Source organism: Mustela putorius, unplaced genomic scaffold, assembly GCF_011764305.1.
Source record: "Mustela putorius furo isolate JIRA1106 unplaced genomic scaffold, ASM1176430v1.1 tig00003875_pilon_pilon_pilon, whole genome shotgun sequence".
NCBI classification, from domain to species: domain Eukaryota; kingdom Metazoa; phylum Chordata; class Mammalia; order Carnivora; family Mustelidae; genus Mustela; species Mustela putorius.
The window spans coordinates 3,766,908-3,772,353 of NW_025422026.1; positions in this window are offsets into that span (position 1 = coordinate 3,766,908).

A 5,446-nucleotide genomic window follows, 5' to 3' on the forward strand; every position below is an offset into this window, starting at 1 on the left:
ATTAGCACAAGATGCTACCAGCAACAACAGGGATCACATGGCTCTTTTCTTCACAACTGTAGAAAAAAACTTGGCTTCTCAAGACCACCGAACAAAAGTCCTGAGCTTTGAGCTGATTGGGCCATTCTGAAGCCAATCTCTGAGGCCAGAAAACCATCTGGGTGCTGATTGGTTTTCGCATCGGTTACCTATACCAATCACCTGTGGGATTGAGGTTGGGTGCCTCCCCAGATGATATGGCTGCCACCTGCTAGGGTAGGTAGGTAGGCATAGAGTGGAGGTCTGAGGAGGCAATTCCAGCATAGTCTCTGCTACAGTCCTTCATACACAGACTCTGGATCACTAATTGATTTTTATTCCATATCAGACACAAGCTCTGTAAAGAGAAATCCATTTTCCCTCTACACTTGCTAAGTCAGATCTTTAAAGATGGCTTTACTTTTTCAAAAACATAACAAAATGGGTTAACTCTGTTTGTTCTTTCATAACTCTCTTTTTGCTGAAGAAGACCCCGAAAATCCCCAAAGAAATGGTTTTGAAGTTTGATCTAAGTTAGTAATTGAGAACGATTTAAAAATCTGTCCTAAAGCCCATCTTCCCTAACCCTTTCTTCCCAATTTCCAAAAGCAACACGAAACCAAGTTGGAATTCTCTGTTACAGAAACCCAGATATTTTCCCTTAAGGTTCGGATAATGGGTCATGAGAAGTGCGGGAGGCGCCACACTCCAAGGTATGATGAACCTTAAAACTTTCCTTCTGGTGCATGTTCACCAGCCTCCCAAGACTTGTAAAAGCAGCCCCTGTCCTGTCCTCATAAAATCCGCCACCCCACCCCCCAAATTAATCATCTCCACACGCAAAGTGCCAGTCGCAGGGATTTCCAACAAGGAAGGATTGCTTCTGCGCTTCTGTTGGAAATAGAATCCCATTAAGTTCAGAGATGTAACTGGAGTAGTCAGTCAAGTGTCCAGGGACGAGTCGGCCTGTGACAGTCCTCCCACCGCCTTGGTGAGGAGAGAAGGAGCGGGTCAGAGGGCAGATCCCAGCCTTGACTGTGGAAAGGCCGTGGAAGATGGACTTCCTGCACCCAGACATACCCAAACAAGGGTAGCCAAGCCGGCCATGTTCTCCCCCAGCCTTCCCCTTGGAAGAAGCGTCCTGAGCTCTCCCCGTGTCTGTGCAGCAGGTGAGTGTTCTTGCCTGCTGACAAAGGCGCCGCCGACGCTCCTAACCTGCACCCCGGACACGCGCCCTCAGAAGACGCATCGGGCTTGGGTTTTTCAGTTTGGAATTTACGATCACATTGATCCCTTCCTCACTGGCATCCCCCTTGGCGCTCTGGTGATCTGGACCACCGTGAGCCACAATGCGACTGGCCCGTGGAGCGTTCCATTCTGTGTAGCCCAGGCTGTGTGTGTCATTTTGTCCCTTGGACGCTCCCGCTGTGTGGAAGATGAAGGAACAGGAATGGTCTTCTGCCACCAAAAGCCCGCAACACCACCTTCGGAATGGCTTCCTCTCTCTCTCAAGAAGGAGCAGCACTGCGGCCAGAGGGAAGAACTTGCGACATCTGAGCCAGGCCTGCCCCCCGGCAGGCAGCTGGGGTGTGTGTGTGGGGGGGGGGGCGGTGGGGGTGCAGCTTGGCCCAAACACTGCTTAGTCAGGCTCCCATGCTGAGCTGAGCTGCAGATGTGCCCGGACCTGCCACCACCAGGTGTCTGCGTCTGGGCTGGGAGGTGACGGCACAAATGTGACTCTTGCCTCCCGCTGTTTCCCAACACTGTCCTCAGAGGAATGTGGAAGACTCAGGCAAGGCCATCTTGGAAGGCCTCTGACAGAGCCACAGCTCTCTGGCCACCCAGCCATGTCCAATGCCTTGGCTGGCCCTGTCCCTTTGACCCTCACACCGTGCCGCCCACAGCCCCGGGGCTGGCTCCTTCCCGGAGCTTCGGGGAGACTCAGGTGGGAGGCAGCTACCCACCTGTTCTGCTCCAGTATGTTGCTTTCATCATTAGTGCCCAAACCTCCCCAGCTAAAGGTGTTTCTTTTTAATACAATGGTCCCATGATTAAAAATGCCTTTTTTTAATTAAAAAAAAAATCTTTTTGGAAATTCATTTGTCCCCACTGGGGAAAAATTTCACACTTCCCACGGAGAAGAGATTCTGTATTTAACAGAATTATTAACGACTAGAGCAACTCTTCCCCGAGTGTAAATATTGGAAAAGCTTACCAGCCCATTAGCGGACTTTCGATGCAACACAAAAAGGTCGTTACTAATCTCTGTGTGGCTTCTGAGAATCGCATTTTAAGCTCAGGCAGGCTGTGAGCCGTTTGCCATCAAGACTCAATAGACAATCTGCGGAAGTTTACTGCGCACCTACTAGGAACTAAGTAAGCCCAGGCCTCAAGAAGACGTCACTGTACGGAGCAGAAGGTGCAAATGAACAGCACCTTGGCCAGACCCAGCCTGCAAACATATTTTGTTTGACTCGCACCATATCTATCAAAAATGTGAATTAGTTGCCAACTTCTAGATATCAGAATATTTTCAGCTTCTCTTGAAAACTCAGGAAATCTGGCAAAACTGAGCTCACATTCCTGGCTAACAACTACACACTTCAGACAGGCACAAGTTTTCTTGGTTCACACGGCTCCCCACTTGCCCTGGCTTCCCTCCGACTTAACTTGCCTGGGACCTCAAAACAGACCCCAGCCTATGTCAGGGTGAGCAGTCACGGCACACCCACCCACCGGGCGAAAGGCCTCCCTCAGACACAGCAACCCAACCTGGTCTCAGTTAAGAAGACACAGATTTTTCTGATTTTGTGTCTTCTCAGCTTTTCTTTTTTCATCAACTTTTTTTTTTTTTTAAATCCCTGGTAATATAAGGTTCAGGAAAACATTCTGTTTTTAGTGCTAAACAAAGAATTGAACACTAAAGGAAAATGACAAGATTGAAACACAGAAAGCAGCAAGCAAGGACTCTGAGAGCAGGAGGGGCCCTCGGGGATGCCCCCATTGGCCAGGCCTAGAGAAGGTGAAGGTCACACGCAGGTCCCACAACTGAGCAGTAGAACAGAAGTGTGATCTGAACAGTCTTCACCCAGCCGGTGACATACTCTTTTTTACACAAAGGGGTGGTTTCTCGGTCCTGGCTTCTGTTTCCAGGTTTCCAAGGAATGGCAGAGAAGCCCATCAGATCTGGAAATAAATCTGAGAACCGATTTCGGAAGTCGCATGGTAATATCAGATACACGATTGCAAACGAACCTGCAGGAAATTAATTAGTTTTCATCTAGACCTACTGACTCCCTCAGTGTAGGTCAAAATTGTCGTATTTGAAGAAATGTGTCCATTGATCTGGATGGTGTGTGTTGGGAGAAGCAGTCTGTTTTGATACTTTTCAAATTCTGGATTGCCAGAATCTTCCTTGTGTTTTCAACCAGAAATAGAGTAAAACGGGTTCATCCTAGTACTTGTTGCTAGTGGGAAATTTTTGCTAAAGAAAATATAATTCAGTTGCAACTGCCACCAAGTTGCTGACCAAAACTCTTCCACTGGACAGATTAAAGGTACTAAAAGTGGGCCGCTGCCTGGGACTTAAAACATTTTGGTACATTAATCGTAAGCATATATGGCCATTCGATAATACTGCAATATTAAATTACTGCAATAATAAATTAATACAAAAACCAGCTTTATGTCCAGCAGAGCGGAGGGGAAGAGAGCCGCGTTTGTAGAACAGAGACAATTTTACTTAACCCCACCAGTCTGGCCAGGGACACGGTTTCATGCCTGCTTTTACGGACAAGGACAGTGAGCCGGGAAAGCCAACTTCCTCGGCCAGTTTCCAGTTGCTGGGAACTGGCTTCACCTGGGTCATTCTGACTCCAAACCCCAAGCTTTGTCAGCTACAGTGGCTCACGGCACAGAAGCCACTGAGATGAGCCATGGGTTGGTGGGTCCCGGGAGACTTCTGAGAAGCGGTGACATTTGAGAAGCACCTTGAAGGACACCTTGTGTCACAAGGGGGGACGGAGAAGAGAGGAGCAGGAAGGCCTCAAGGTTGAGCCCCGGCTGGCCGGGGGAGGGGAAGTGCACCCGGAAATGGAAGGTGAGGAGTTTAGGTTTGGAATTCACAAAGCAAAGCTTCATCCTAAAGCTTTCATGTGAAAAAACACGAATCCTCCCAACACCTGTAAAGCAGGTGGCCTCACACTTAGGAGGAAGGGTCCCATGCCACAGACCAAGACACTTAGGGGGCCAGAAGGCCAGGAATGTGCGTCTAGCCTGTGGAGAGGCAGCAGAGCCCTCTGGACCTCAAGGGGCCCCCGATCCACACTTTCTCCCACATACACGCTGTCGGCCCTTTCCCCCCTCTTCCCCTCAGAGGTCTGCGCCTTCTGGAGCCAGAACCAGGCACCGCTGCCTGCCTGTCTGGCTGACTGCAACGCGCTCTTTCTTTCCGACTCGCATCTTCCCCCTCCGAGCCTGGGATGCAGGACGCGTTTTGTCGCCTGCCCCAGGCCGGACACCAGCAGCCAGGTGGGTATAATGCACCGCGGGAGGAGAAAGCTGGGCCCCCCTCCCCCATCCAGTCCCCAGAGGTTCTTTTTAGAAGGCCCGATTGTGCTCAGATTCTGTGTCTGCCTGCCCCGGGGCGTCGGGAGAGCCGCGCGGGCCGCAGCAGCTGCGGGCGATGCAGCCTCGTGGCTTCTCGGGCCCAGCAAGCGGGTTCTCCCAGAGGCTCCTCCCCATCGGCTCCGTCCCCACCTGCGGGCCCGGCTCCGGTTCGGTGGTCCCGGGACATTTAATTCCTTTACCCTCAGCGGCCTACCGCAGAGGTAACAACGGAATCAACGGAGGCTCCGAGAGCGAAGTCCCTCGCGCTGGGACAGCGGGGCAGCCGGGGCTGGACCTCCCGGCCCCAAGGAAGGGGGTGCTTTCTGAGCCTCGCGGGGACCCCCTTTCCCCACCTCCCGGGACGCGCGCCCACGCTTCCTCCGGAAATAAACTTCCCGGGGGCGAGGGGGGCGCGGCCCTCCTCCTTGGCCGCCGTGGGACCCCGAGGGCGCCCCGGGGGAGGCAGGGCGGCCGAATCATCCCCGGAGACCCGAGCCAGGGAACTTCAGAGCGTTTCGCCCTTCCCGGGAGAGGCAAACACGGACACGTCTGTGTCTTCGCCGACAAGTGCCTTCAAGCCCGGCGGGGGCAGACACCTCCGCGCCGGCCGCCGGCGAGGGCTCCCTGTCGGCGGGGGCACGGCCTCGCACCAGCTGCGCTGATTTAGTCGTTCGCGGGCCGCCGCAGCGGGCGGCGCTTCCCCGGGCGGCGCGGCGGCGCCCACGGCCTCGGGCGACGCGGCGGCCCGGCGGGGGGGTGGGGCGGGGGGGCGGGGCGGAGGGGCACCCCCCGGGGCGCCAGGGGGCGGGCGTGCGGGCAC